Source organism: Malus domestica, chromosome 10 (assembly GCF_042453785.1).
Source record: "Malus domestica chromosome 10, GDT2T_hap1".
NCBI lineage: Eukaryota > Viridiplantae > Streptophyta > Magnoliopsida > Rosales > Rosaceae > Malus > Malus domestica.
This window is the reverse complement of record NC_091670.1, coordinates 14,892,577-14,908,422: the sequence shown is the minus strand read 5'-3', so window position 1 is coordinate 14,908,422 and position 15,846 is coordinate 14,892,577. Positions and strand designations below refer to the sequence as shown.

The window sequence follows — 15,846 nt, the reverse complement described above, 5'->3', positions numbered from 1 at the left end:
CCAAGGGGGAAAGGAATAATCAGGTTTCTAGAAGTTCTAGAAAGGTTTGGGGCGTCACTTTTGTAGGACAAGGGATAAGGCCTTCTAGAAAGGTTGTTTTGTGGCTGATTTCTAGAAAAACAAGGGATAAGGTGTGGCACCTTTGTAGGAAGGGATAAGGCTTATAGAAATCAGGTTTTAAGCATCGTAACATAGCTAGGAATCCTCCCAAGTAGCTGAAATATAGGTGGATTAGGATTAGGATAAGATAGGATAGGATTGGATAGGATAGGGTTTGGATAATGTTTTGGATAAGGTTGATGCGAAATAGATAAGCACACAAATTAAACCCTCTTTTTGTCAAATTGTAGCAAAGATGTAAGTAGGGATCGTTCTAAACCGGGGATTAGGAGGGATTGCTAAACACTTGAAAACTGACTCAATGATGTAAAAACAAAGTTAAAACACTAAACTAGACTCAAAGAACGTAAAATTAAAAGTTAAAACACCAAAACAAGGCAAAGGAACCAAAACAGCAAATAAACACTCAAAACTGCCTTAGAAGCACAATCTGGGCAGTTTTGAGTACTAACACAAATTTGGACGAATTTATGTTATAACTTGACTCAAAACACTAGAAAACATAAACTAACACACTTTCTAACTAATCTAAGACTCTAAAATAAAGGGGGATTTTGTTTTGACGAAAATTAAAATAAAGAAAACAGATTGGAAATAGGGCAGATTGTAAAAACGATTTTTGTGAAATAGATGGGTAGAAGGCTAGTTAGGGGCTCTTTCTCCACACATGACAAGTATGCAAACGACTCAATTTCCAGTTATTCCTTCGTTGAATTATGAATGACAATGCCCCAAATTAACCGTGACATCACTAGTTAATTCTCAAGTTTTCCTTGTGTTATTGGATTGGATGACATCATTCGACAACCCAAAGCATTCCTCAAAAGTTCCCTACATGACATCATAATAAAGATACAATAAAAGATCATTACGTTCAATGAAAACTATAAGCATTGACAAAGCACTTGCAACTATGACATCATGTCACTCATGTTAGGAATTGAACTTAACGCGATCGTGACTAGCGACCTTCACTACATATGAAAATAAGTGTGTGACGATTATGTGAAACAACCTTATATTCTAGCAACATATTCATGCAAGCCAATTAAGTGTCGACCCCTAATTAACAAACACAAATAAGTTATTACTCGCACAGTTAAGCCAATTGCATTCACGATTCAAGAACTCATAACTGGAATTTATTAAATCAACTTGCATACATAGTCATGGCTTCGAAATTACCCCTAACCAATAGGGGTTTAGCCACTCATGTTCGTAGCAAAACGAAAGGAAAAGAAATTAAACATTGAAAGCATAAAACGAATTACACCTAGAATGCACCAACGATGAAGCTTAAGCATCCAAGAGTCCTTCCTTCTTTCTCCTTGCTGCTGCACACGAATGGGTGAGTTTTGGGGGTTATGAATGGTGTAGAACGATGGGTTTATGACTGGGATAGGTGTATGGGACGGCTAGGGTGGTTTTTGGTCAGAAAATTTGGTGAATGGTGAAGGATAGGTGCGGCAGAGAGAGTGGTGATGTTTCTGGCGTGAATGGGACTGAATGGGCAGATTCTTGGGTATTTGAATGATGTAGAATGGATGGAGGATGTATGGAAGTGTTTAGGGTTGATGGGTGGTGAGGCTAGGGTGGTTTTGTGGCAGAAATTTGGGTGAATGGTGAAGGAATGGGGCTGTTGAAGATGGAGAATGGTTTCTGGCGTGAAGGATTATTTTCTGGATGAATGGCTCTCTTTGTGGCTGCACAAACATGTTTATTTAAAGGGATTAGGAAATTAAAAACCCTAGGCTAATTAGGTAATCAGAAATTAAGTCTAAGGATTCTAGAATTAGGAAATAAATCAGAAAATTAAAGGAAAGGGCAAGGGAAATTCGGCTAGGGTTTAAAACACAAAAGGAAGGTGTTTTAAAGCATAAAAACAGGAAATAAGGAAGAGGAAATGCAAAGGGGGGTGCGGCAAGGGTTCAAAAGGGTTCTAGGCTTTTGTTTTGTGTCCTAGAATGCTTAGAAAGTCTTCATAATTGCTGGAACTTTTAGGGACAATTAGGAAAAATCAAACCAAAGTAGGAAACCTTGGCTTAACTTTCCTACTTCAAGTAGGAATCCTTGTTGGAGGAGGAATCCTTGTTCTTCTAGGAATCCTCATGTGATTAGGAATCCATCTTCAATTAGGAATCCTCTTGTGATTAGGAATCCATCTTCAATTAGGAATCCTTCGTTGATTAGGAATCCTTCGTCGATTAGGAATCCTTCCTCGATTAGGAATCCTCCTTCATGTAAGCACTTTCCTACTTCAACTAGGAAACCTTGTTCAAGTAGGAATCATCATCTTCAAGTCTTCAAATTCGTCCAAACCTTGGCTCCAATTATGTGATAATCATTCCAAGCCCAATTTTGCTCCAAAAAGCTCCAAATTGCATCTTCTTGCATCCTTTGGCCTTAAAACCTGAAAACACATAAAACTAGCTTAAAAGACTACTTTAACTAAGAAAACACCATGGAAATGCATAAGAACTAGCTAACTAAGGCGCATAAATATGCTCCTATCAAATTCCCCCACACTTAGCTTTTGCTAGTCCTCGAGCAAAACAAACAAAAGAAAGGAAACAAAACGAAACAAACTAACCAAAACAAAACCTAAACCTTCCAACATTTGCCTCAGGGATTTCCAATGCACATGACATGTTAAAGATTGTTATCCCCACAGATTTCAGTCATCTTTACACAAGCACATACTTAATTAAAGCCACCACTTACTAGTTCACAAGTAATCAATTAAAACAATGCTTTGAATGTAGTAACATGCCTTAGAGAATTCCCTCAATTCCTTACAAGATATGCACTCTATTTTCACTCAGATTTTCTAACTCCACACCCTACACTAGTCATATGTGAGAAGATTGATGTAGATATGAAAACGAATGCTCACATATATGTTTCACAAAGAACGCAATTTCTAGAGTTAAGAAGCATGTTTAGATATGATCTCATGAATGGATGCTACTACTTAGATGCGAGAACCAGTGACACCATATGCTCATACCAAATTCAAACTTCATCTTCAATATACTCCCGTCGACATTGATTGGAGTCATGCTTGAACACACCACCTCGAACTCTTTCAAGTGCTTGTTAGGATCCTCCATGGACAACCCATGGTACTTTGGAATATGGTGTAGCAAACTTGACTTTAACTCGAATTCCTCGGTCTTTCCTTGGGCAGCCGCCGGATATTGAATACATAGAGGTGCGGCATTGTACGATTGTCTTGTGCCATGACTGTCTCCACTTCACCCACCTGTGCCGTGGGTTCCTCTTCCTCAATCTCAACTTCGGTTTCCGAATTTGAACTTGATTCACTAGGTTCTGGATTCTTCCTCTTTCGTCTCAACTCTCGTTCAAAATCGTCGTCAAAGTCCAAGATGTGTTCACGAACCGGATGAGAGCTCCGAGTCATAAACTAGTACCTAAAAACAAGAAACAAAAACAAAGTAAAAATCTGGACTCAATTAAAACAAATTGAAATAAAACAATCCAAGGGATTAGCAACTTTGCTAATCCCCGGCAACGGCGCCAAAATTTGATGTGAAAATTATGTTGACACTCAAATTAACCCTCTTTTTATCAATTGTAGCAAGTATGTAAGTAGGGATCGTTCTAGGCCGGGGATTAGGAGGGATTGCAAAATCACTTGGACTTGACTCAAAAACGTAAAAACAAGTTTAAAACACTAACTAGACTCAAAGAATGTAAAACTAAACTTTAAAACACTAAAACAAACCAAAAGACTCAAAACAGCAAATAAACACTCAAAACTGCCTTAAAACCACTTTCTGGGCAGTTTTGGACACTAGGGAAGAATTTGGACGAAAATTGGTTTAAACTTGACTCAAGACACCTAAAAACACAAACTAAATGGGTTTCTAACTAATATGACACTTAAAACTAAAGGGGGATTGATTTTGGACGAATTTTGAAAACAAAACAAAACTTTGTAAATTGAAAAGACTCTAAAACGAATTTGGTTTAAATGGATGGATGGAAGGCTAGCTAAGGGGTTCATCTCCACACATGTCACACTTGCATATAAAACGATCTCTAATTGCTTTTCAATAAACCACGAATTCCCAACGCCCCAAGTTAATTAGGTCCGCTTAAATTAACCTTCAGATTTTCCTAATGTTATTGAATTGGATGATTGCATACGACAACCCAATGCATTCCCCACAAGTCCCCTACATGATTGCATAATAGAGATACAAGCAAGAATCATTAAGTTCTATGAAAATCATAAGCATTGACAAAGCACTTGTTACTATGATTGCATGAAACTTATGCCAAGAATTTACTTAACGCGATTGAGATCATCAACCTTTACTACTTGTGAATATAAGTTCATAACGATTAGGTGAAACTCCCTTATATCCTAGCATCAAATTCATGCATGCAAATTAAGTGTCGACCCTCAACCAACATACACAAATCAGTTTTAATTCTTGTAGATAAGTAAATTGAATTCACAACTTATGAAACGCAATTAGAAGTAATCAAATCATATAGCAAGCATAATCATGGTTTCGAATCCCCCCCTAGCCAAGGGGGGTTTAGTTCCTCATACTCGCAAATAAACAAAGATAAATAAATTTAAACATTAAAACAAAGATAGAAAACACCTAGAAACGCTCCACAATCCAAGCTCCTTGAATGGCATGCACGGCTCCAAGTTGTCTTCCTTCTTCTCCTTGCAAACTCACGGCACACAAGGTATGTTTGGGTGAATGGAATAGTGAAAATATGGTAGAGGATGGTGACTAAATGGTGCAGCAAAGGATGGTATTTATAGGCTGAAATTCGCAGCCCCTATGTAGCAAAGGAAAAGGATTTAAAGGCCTAATTTGTATAGGATAATAACACACAATCCTTGAAGGAAAAGGTTAAGGCTTTTAGAAACCAAGGGGGAAAGGAATAATCAGGTTTCTAGAAGTTCTAGAAAGGTTTGGGGCGTCACTTTTGTAGGACAAGGGATAAGGCCTTCTAGAAAGGTTGTTTTGTGGCTGATTTCTAGAAAAACAAGGGATAAGGTGTGGCACCTTTGTAGGAAGGGATAAGGCTTATAGAAATCAGGTTTTAAGCATCCTAATATAGCTAGGAATCCTCCCAAGTAGCTGAAATATAGGTGGATTAGGATTAGGATAAGATAGGATAGGATTGGATAGGATAGGGTTTGGATAATGTTTTGGATAAGGTTTCTTCACTTGAGCTGATTCTTTGGCTTCAACTTCCCTTCTTCAAGTAGGAAACCTTGTTTGAGTAGGATACTTCAATCTTCTAGGAATCCAACTTCAACTAGGAATCCATCTTCAACTAGGAATCCATGTTTGACTAGGATTTCATCTTCAATTAGGAAACTTTGCTTCTTCAAGTCTTCAACTTTGAAACACAATCCTAGCTCTTCAATCCTTCAAATTCGTCCATTCTTTGTGCTCCACATGCATGAGCTCCATTCTAGCTCAATTTTGCTCCAAAATGCTCCAAATTGCATCTTTTTGCTTACTTTGTCCTTAAAACCTGAAAACACATGAAAATAGCTTAAAAGACTAACTTAACTAAGAAAACACAACATAAATGCATAAGAACTAGCTAACTAAGGCGCATAAATATGCTCCTATCAATATGATTTGATTACTTCTAATTGCGTTTCATAAGTTGTGAATGCAATTTACTTATCTATGTGAATTACATTGATTTATGTGTGTTGGTTGAGAGTGCACGCTTAATTATTATGCATAAAGTGAATGCTAGGATATAAGGAAATTTCACCTAATCGTTATGGACTTATATTCACAAGTAGTAAAGGTTGATGATCTCAACCGCGTTAAGTAAATTCTTGGCATAAGTTTCATGCAATCATAGTAACAAGTGCTTCGTCAATGCTTATGGTTTTCATAGAACTTAATGATTCTTGCTTGTATCTCTATTATGCAATCATGTAGGGGACTTGTGGGGAATGTTTGGGTTGTCGTATGCAATCATCCAATTCAATAACGTTAGGAAAATCTGAGGGTTAATTTAAGCGGACCTAATTAACTTGGGGCATTGAGAATTCATGGTTTATTGAAAAGCAATTGGAAATCGTTTTGTATGCAAGTATAACATGTGTGGAGATGAACCCCTTAGCTAGCCTTCCATTCACCCATTTAAATCAAATTCGTTTTTACAATCTGTTCTAATTTACAAAGTTTGTTTTGTTTTTAAATTCGTCCAAAACCAATCCCCCTTTGTTTTAAAGTGTCAAAATTAGTTAGTAGGTGTTTAGTTTGTGTTTTTAAGTGGCTTAGGTCAAGTTAAAACCCAAATTCGTCCAATTTGGTGCTTAGTGTCCAAAACTGCCCAGATTGTGTTTTTAAGGCAGTTTTGAGTGTTTTGGTGCTGTTTTGAGTCTTTTGGTTTGTTTTGGTGTTTTAAAGTTTAGTTTTGCATTCTTTGAGTTTATTTTAGTGTTTTAAACTTGTTTTTACGTTTTTGAGTCAATTCCAAGTGATTTTGCAATCCCTCCTAATCCCCGGTCTAGAACGATCCCTACTTACATACATTGCTACAATTGATAAAAAGAGGGTTTAATTTGAGTGCTATTTAATTTTCACATCAAATTTTGGGTAACCAAAGTGTTTTGATGCAAATTCGTAGGGTTTGTCACCCATAATTTCAAATGTTGTTTCTTGCTGTTTTTAAGCCTTTTTAAGCTGTTTTGGTGTTTTAAAGCTTAGTTTTGCATTCTTTGAGTTTATTTTAGTGTTTTAAACTTGTTTTTATGTTTTTGAGTCAATTCCAAGTGATTTTGCAATCCCTCCTAATCCCCGGTCTAGAACGATCCCTACTTACATACATTGCTACAATTGATAAAAAGAGGGTTTAATTTGAGTGCTATTTAATTTTCACATCAAATTTTGGGTAACCAAAGTGTTTTGATGCAAATTCGTAGGGTTTGTCACCCATAATTTCAAATGTTGTTTCTTGCTGTTTTTAAGCCTTTTTAAGCTGTTTTGGTGTTTTAAAGTTTAGTTTTGCATTCTTTGAGTTTATTTTAGTGTTTTAAACTTGTTTTTACGTTTTTGAGTCAATTCCAAGTGATTTTGCAATCCCTCCTAATCCCCGGTCTAGAACGATCCCTACTTACATACATTGCTACAATTGATAAAAAGAGGGTTTAATTTGAGTGCTATTTAATTTTCACATCAAATTTTGGGTAACCAAAGTGTTTTGATGCAAATTCGTAGGGTTTGTCACCCATAATTTCAAATGTTGTTTCTTGCTGTTTTTAAGCCTTTTTAAGCTGTTTTGGTGTTTTAAAGTTTAGTTTTGCATTCTTTGAGTTTATTTTAGTGTTTTAAACTTGTTTTTATGTTTTTGAGTCAATTCCAAGTGATTTTGCAATCCCTCCTAATCCCCGGTCTAGAACGATACCTACTTACATACATTGCTACAATTGATAAAAAGAGGGTTTAATTTGAGTGCTATTTAATTTTCACATCAAATTTTGGCGCCGTTGCCGGGGATTAGCAACTTTGCTAATCCCTTGGATTGTTATTTTCGTTTTTCTTATTAGATCAGATTCTTATGTTATTTTGTTTCTTGTTTTAGGTACTTATTTATGACTCGGAGTTCTAATCCGGTTCACGAACATATTTTAGACTTTGACGACGATTTTGAGAGTGAGTTGAGACGAAAGAGGAAGAACCCGGAACCTGGTGAATCAAGTGCAAGTTCCGAGTCTGTTTCTGAATTTGAAGAGGAAGTGGAAGACATGGCAGCTGATGCGAAATAGATAAGCACACAAATTAAACCCTCTTTTGTCAAATTGTAGTAGAGATGTAAGTAGGGATCGTTCTAGACGGGGGATTAGGAGGGATTGCTAAACACTTGGAAATTGACTTAAAAACTCAAAAACAAAGTTTAAACCACTAAACTAGACTCAAAGAATGCAAAACTAAAGGTTAAAACACTTAAACAAACCTAAAACTCAAAACAGCAACCTAATGACTCAAAACTGCCTAAAAACCACTTTCTGGGCAGTTTTGAGAACCTAACAAGAACTTGGACGAATTTGAGTGAAAACTTGAATCAAAACACTTAGAAACACAAATCAAAACACTTTCTAACTAATCTAAGACTTCAAAATAAAGGGGGATTTGTTTTGGACGAAAATTGAAAACAAAACAGAAACTTTAAACTAAACAGATTGTAGAACGTTTTTTAATAAAAGGCTAGTTAGGAGGTTCTTCTCCACACATGTCACACTTGCAAACAAAACGATTATCAGTTGTTCTTCCAATGAATTATGAATACTCAACGCCCCAAATTAACCGTGAATTGCACTAGTTAACCCTCAGTTTTTCCACAAGTTATTAAGTTGGATGATTGCATACGACAACCCAAAACATTCCCTACAAGTTCCCTACATGAATTGCATAATAGAGATACAAGCAAGAATCGTTACGTTCTATGAAAAACATAAGCATTGACGAAGCATTTGTTACTATGAATTGCATGAAACTTATGCCAAGAATTCATTCAACACGATCGTTTTCAAGCGATCTTCACTACTTGTGATTATAAGATTGTAACTATTAGGTGAAACTCCCTCATAATCTAGCATCATATTCATGCATGAAAACTAAGCGTGCACTCTCAATCAACATACACAAATAAGTTATCAATCAAATAGATGAACGAATTGAATCCACAACTCATGAAATAACAACTGAATGTAATCAAATCATATTGCAAGCATGTACATGGTTTCGAATTACCCCCCAACTAAGGGGGTTTAGTTCCTCATACTCACAACACAAAGTTTATTGAATTGAAACATCGAAGACATAAGAAAGATTACACCTAAAACGCCCAGCAATTCCACTTTGAATTCTGCACGTCAAGCTCCTCTTTCTTCTTCTCCTTGCTGCGGCAGAGGGGGTTTAGGGGATTTTTGGATGTGATTTTGGGTTTGGAAGGGAGTTAGGATAGTATGGTGGTGCGGCAAGGTGTATGGATGGTGTATGGAGGTGTAGAATGGTGTATGGTTGTGGAGAAGGGTTGCGGCAAGGTGTGGGAAATGGCTGGAATGGATGGAGGAGTGGCGGCTAAGGGTATAAGGATGATGGTGGCTGCGGCAAGGAATGGGAATATAGGGTTGGATGAATTTCTGAATTGTGGAGAGAGGTGATGTGTGCGGCTAGGTGTAGAAATATATATATAGGCACTTAAAAACCCTAGCAAATCAGATTAGGGTTTCTAGAAACCCAAATCCATCAGAAAAATAGGTTAAACAATCAGAAATTTGGTGAGAAAAGGGCCTAGGGTGTGGCAATTAAGTGGGCTAGGGTTAGGGCTTCTAGAAAGCCTTGCAAGGCAAGGAAATATGTGTTCTAGAAGGGGAAAGGTGCGGCTGGTTAGTGGGAATGTGGATAGGGCTTCTAAAAAGCCCAAAACCAAGAGAAATTAAGCCCTAACCCACGGCAAGGATGAGAAAATATTCTAACACCTTTCTTTGTGTCTTCCAACGCTTCGGAACCTTCTAATGTTGCTCAAACGCAAGGCCATTCCGGTTTAGGAAAGATCAACCCAAAATGGAAACTTTTAGGCTTAGCTTTCCTACTTCAAGTAGGAAACCTCAAATCTTCAACTCTTCAATTTCATCCCAACCTTGTGTTCCAAGCATGTCCTTTTCAATCCAAGCTCACTTTTTGCTCCAAAAGCTCCAAATTGCATCATTTCATGTAATATGTCCTTTAAACCTGAAAACACATGAAAGTAGCTTAAAAGACTACTTTAACAAAGAAAACATAACGAAAATGCATAAGAACTAGCTAACTAAGGTGCATAAATATGCTCCTATCAAATTCCCCCACACTTAGCTTTTGCTAGTCCTCGAGCAAAACAAACAAAAGAAAGAAAACAAAACGAAACAAACTAACCAAAACAAAACCTAAACCTTCCAACGTTTGCCTCAGGGATTTCCAATGCATATGACATGTTAAAGATTGTTATCCCCACAGATTTCAGTCATCTTTACACAAGCACATACTTAATTAAAGCCACTACTCACTAGTTCACAAGTAATCAATTAAAACAATGCTTTGAATGTAGTAACATGCCTTAGAGAATTCCCTCAATTCCTTACAAGATATACACTCTATTTTCACTCAGATTTTCTAACTCCACACCCTACACTAGTCATATGTGAGAAGATTGATGTAGATATGACAACGAATGCTCACATATATGTATCACAAAGAACGCAATTTCTAGAGTTAAGAAGCATGTTTAGATATGATCTCATGAATGGAATGCTACTACTTAGATGCGAGAACCAGTGACACCATATGCTCATACCAAATTCAAACTCCACAAATTGAAACACATAACACTCAAGATAGAAGTTAAGGGTTGTAATGGGGCTCAGGGTATTGGTTAACAAGGAAAGGATAAGGAAAACAACCGTTCTTCAAGCGATAGTAAGCAAAGCAATGAAATTGAGACTTAGAATTCACTTAGATTGCAGACATTAACTTTAACACACAAGTGGGAGACTTAAACAACTCCTCAGGGTCAAATTCATTGTTTTGGACCCTTACTTCAACAAACAATACTTTGGAAGTCTTTGTCTCAACTTTTCAACTCTTTTTTTCATACTTCTCATATTTTTTCTTCATTTTTTTCTTTTTCCACGAATTTTTTTTTTCTTTTTTTTTTTTTTCTTTCCACACGTGCCTATGGCATACAAAATCACAAAAGAAATACTTCCCCCACACTTGTTTTCTGCCAACATAAATCAAAAGGAATTCAATTTGAATCATGCTTTACTATGCTTTGAGAACAAGGTATGGATGGTCCTAATCTAGGCTAGGTGAGGAGAACATGGGTTAACAAATAACGAAGGCTAACAAGGCTCAATGGGGTTAAAAACCTACAAAACATAATGACATAGGGCACACGGCTTTTTGGCTAAGGTGGTGGTCACTACACAACTTCATCTTGAATGTGTGTTATGCAAATCAATAACATGCTTTAAATGAAATGGGCATGAGTTCTAGCATTTGGAACTAAATGATGAAACGCCTTCTAAGTAGCAACCAAGCAAAGAATAATGAGATCATGCAACGACTTTAGAAAACAAAGAATGCACAGATTTTAACTCTCCAAATAAACGTTTAGGCTCAAGTCTCACACGGTTGTAGCGTTAGTTTGAGTTCCTTCCTTCAAGCATGTTACAAAAACTTTTTTTTTTTTCTTTTATGATTGCATGTGAATTCATAAGTTATAACCACAACTAAGCATAACAAAGAGTAAATCAAACTTTCATCCATGTTAATCACTCTCTTTAACAGCCATGTAATTACAAACCGAATCCTCATCATTGTGTTGGAAGGTACCCTAAGACACAAACAAACACACAAAAACAACTCTTTTTGGGTTTTTTTAAAACAAATTTTTCAAATTTTTATGTGATTTTCGGATTTTTGCATCAAAAACTGCTCAAAAACACTTAAAAACAGCAAGTTACAAGTCTCCAAGTTAAGGGTGATAAAATCCCACGAATTTGCATCTAAAACACTTAGTTACCCCCCCACACTTAAATCAAACATTGTCCTCAATGTTTCAAGCATAAAATCACACTAAACAAAAAGAAACACACAAACAGCAACTAAAACAACTAAAGAGGCAGATTCGAAATAAACAACAAAGTGAAGAGTTTAGGAACGCAAATCTGGAATTGGAGTAATTCCTTGGTCTTCCTTTGTTGAATTGCATGGGTTGCCTCCCAAGTAGCGCTTTCTTTTACGTCGTACAGCCGGACGAAAAGCCCATTCATTCTCCATTTGTGCCCACGGCACCCAAAGAAATATCATCCACGGTTTGTTCAACAAAGCTCTCATAATATGGCTTCAAACGGTGTCCGTTCACTTGGAATTCATGACCTGTTTTGAGACTTTGAATCTGGATGGCACCATAAGAAGATATGTTAGTAATAACAAACGGTCCAATCCACTTAGAACGTAACTTACCAGGAAACAAACGTAAACAGGAATTGAACAATAGCACTTTCTGCCCAATTGAGAATGATTTCCCACGGATCATGTTGTCATGGAAAGCTTTGGTCTTTTGCTTGTAAATGCTTGCATTATCGTACGCCTCGTGCCGTATCTCATCAAGCTCATTCAATTGCAATCTCCTTTGACTTCCTGCTTCCTCGAGGTTCATGTTAAACTTCTTGATGGCCCAAAGTGCTTTGTGCTCCAATTCAACAGGAAGATGGCATGCCTTTCCGTAGACAAGTCGGAAGGGGGACATCCCAATGGGTGTTTTGTACGCCGTACGATACGTCCAAAGTGTGTCATCAAGTCGTAGACTCCAATCCTTCCTCGTTGGCCCAATGGTCTTCTCTAAGATTTGCTTGATCTCATGGTTGGAAACCTCGGCTTGCCCATTAGTTTGAAGATGGTAAGGTGTAGAAACCTTATGGGTGACACTGTATTTCCTCAATAACGCTTCAATGGTCCGATTGCAAAAGTGTGACCCTCCGTCACTAATGATCACTCGTGGCATTCCGAACCTCGCAAAAATGTTAGTTCTAATAAAATCTGCAACCACTTTAGAATCATTAGTTCGGGTGGCCTTTGCTTCCACCCACTTCGACACATAATCAACCGCAAGCAAAATATATGTAAAACCATACGAAGAAGGAAAAGGACCCATAAAATCAATACCCCAAACATCAAAAATTTCAACATTTAGGATAGAAACCTGCGGCATTTGGTCCCTAGCACTAATACCACCCATTCGTTGGCATTTATCACATGTTAAGCAAAAAGTTTTAGCATCTTTGAAAATACTAGGCCAATAAAATCCACATTGTAACACCTTAAGGGCTGTGCGTTGTGTGCCAAAGTGCCCTTCACATGCATATGTGTGACAAAAACTCAAAATTGAATGACATTCAGAATCGTGCACACAACGACGTATAATCTGATCGGGGTAAAATTTCCATAAGTACGGATCATCCCACACATAAAACCGTGCATCATGCCTAAGTTTATCACGTTGGTGCCTAGTGAACTCACTTGGAATACGTTTTGACACCAAAAAATTAACAATATCGGCATACCAAGGTGCACTAACCTTAATGGACAGCAATTGTTCATCGGGGAATGTCTCCAAAATCGGCAAAGACTCCTCATTATGCACCATTCGGCTTAGGTGGTCAGCCACCACGTTTTCACTTCCCTTCTTGTCCCGAATCTCTATGTCGAACTCTTGAAGTAGCAATATCCATCGAATAGGCTGTGGCTTGGCCTCCTTTTTGGTGAGCAAGTACTTCAGAGCTGCATGATCAGTGAAAACAATTACTTTAGTTCCAATTAGATATGATCAAAATTTATCTAAAGCAAAGACAACGGCAAGGAGTTCTTTTTCCGTAGTGGAGTAGTTCAATTGTGCATCGTTCAACGTCCGGGAGGCGTAGTAAATGACATGCGGCCTCTTGTCCTTTCTTTGTCCTAAAACAGCTCCTAAAGCATAGTCGGACACATCACACATGAGCTCGAATGATGCTGTGCACTCCTTGGTGAATTCAAACGCCACTTCTTTTTGTAGGAGTCGGCAAAGAGGTTGTGCTATCTTTGAGAAATCTTTGATAAACCTACGATAAAATCCTGCATGGCCAAGAAACGAACGAACCTCTCTAACCGAAGTCGGAGAGGGTAAGTGACGTACAAGATCTATTTTCGACTTATCAACCTCAATACCCTTTTCAGAGATTATATGACCTAAAACGATGCCTTGTTTAACCATAAAATGACACTTTTCCCAATTAAGAACAAGGTTAGTTTCAACGCAACGTTTTAAGATCAAACTTAGATTATGCAAGCAGCTATCAAACGAATCACCAAATACGCTAAAATCATCCATAAACACTTCAATTATATTTTCTACGTGATCAGAAAATATGCTCATCATGCATCTTTGAAATGTAGCAGGTGCATTACATAAACCAAAAGGCATGCGACGATATGCAAATGTACCAAACGGGCATAAAAGTGGTTTTTTCTTGGTCCTCGGGTGAAATGACAATTTGATTATAACCAGAATAACCGTCAAGAAAACAATAGAAAGCATAACCCGCTAACCTCTCAAGCATTTGGTCAATGAACGGCAATGGGAAGTGGTCCTTCCTCGTGGTGGTGTTTAGCTTCCTATAGTCAATGCACACCCTCCAACCGGTTTGAATACGTTGAGGGACAAGCTCATTCTCGGCATTAGCTACCACCGTCACTCCGGATTTCTTTGGTACGCATTGAACGGGCGAAACCCACCTACTATCCGAGATTGGATAGATAACCCCACAATCTAGAAGCTTTATGATCTCCTTTTTCACAACTTCCATCATAGGAGGGTTGAGACGGCGTTGAGCCTCTCGAGTTGGTTTGGCCCCCTCCTCAAGAAATATGTGATGCATACAAGTCGTAGGGCTTATACCTTTGATGTCGGCCAATGTCCAACCTAAGGCAGATTTGAACTCCTTCAAAACTCGAAGCAATTTCTCCTCCTCTTGTGCCGTGAGGGAGGAGGAAATGATGGCAGGTAGTGTTTCATTTTCTCCCAAGAAAATGTACTTCAAATGGCTTGGCAAAGGCTTGAGTTCAAGGATAGGTGCCTGAATTATGGATGGAAGTAATTTGTTAGTCGAAATGGGAATGGACTCACGGGTAGTATACTTACCATCAAGCTTAGGTGAGGACTCAAGGGCAGCCACAACTTCAATTAGATCCTCACTAGGGGGCACGGCATGGCCTAGTCCATGTATGCCGTGGGTTACACTATAATCTGCCCCCTTGGTTTTGAATTCCATGCCTCGTGTAATGACTTTTTCAAGCGCATCGTCATTCAAATCGTCGAGATATCCCTGCGCCAAAGAGTCAATTATATCAATAGAAAAGCATGAATGGTCCTCACTGGGGTATTTAATGGAATCAGAAAGATTAAAATTAACAACTTCCCCATCGAATTCCATGGACAAAGTTCCACTATACACGTCGATCTTTGTCCGGGTCGTCTTCATGAATGGCCTTCCAAGTAGAATGGGCAGTGAAGAAGCATGGTCCGATTCATCCATTTCGAGGACATAGAAATCCGCCGGGAAGACTAAATGATTAACCTGCACAAGCACATCTTCCAAAACTCCCTTTGGATAGGCGTTAGATCTATCGGCCAATTGTATTATTACCCCATCATTTTTCAATGCTCCTAAGTTCATAGATGCATAAATGGAATATGGCATAACATTTATAGAAGCACCTAAATCAAGCATGGCAGATTCAAATCTAGTATTCCCAATGACACAAGGAATGGTAAAGCTACCTGGATCTTTGCATTTGGGAGGTAGTTTGCGTTGCAAATGGCGGACACATTCTCACCTACCTTTACCACTTCCTTAGTTGACATCCTCTTCCTAGTGGTACACAACTCCTTCAAGAACTTAGCATACCTCGGAACTTGCTTGATTGCATCTAACAAAGGTATGTTAACTTGAACTTTCCTAAAGGTTTCAAGGATATCCTTTTCTGCCTCTTCTTTCTTCGTTTGCATGAACCTACTAGGAAAAGGCACATTTGAAGGGAAAACATTAGTATGAACCGAATTTGACACATTCTTACCTTTGTGGGACAAATTGGGCAGATTTGGGGCCTTAGGGACTTGCGGCAA

General features: G+C 38.0%; 1 long non-coding RNA gene across 1 annotated transcript; it reads right to left on the bottom strand.

The window, feature by feature from the left end:
- Positions 1-1,240: 1,240 nt before the first annotated feature.
- On the bottom strand, positions 1,241-5,443 carry LOC139188814 (uncharacterized). The gene is made up of 2 exons (XR_011572121.1): positions 3,128-5,443; positions 1,241-2,530 (listed from the first exon to the last, which is right to left on the bottom strand). It is a non-coding gene; the product is annotated as an uncharacterized lncRNA (long non-coding RNA).
- Positions 5,444-15,846: the final 10,403 nt, after the last annotated feature.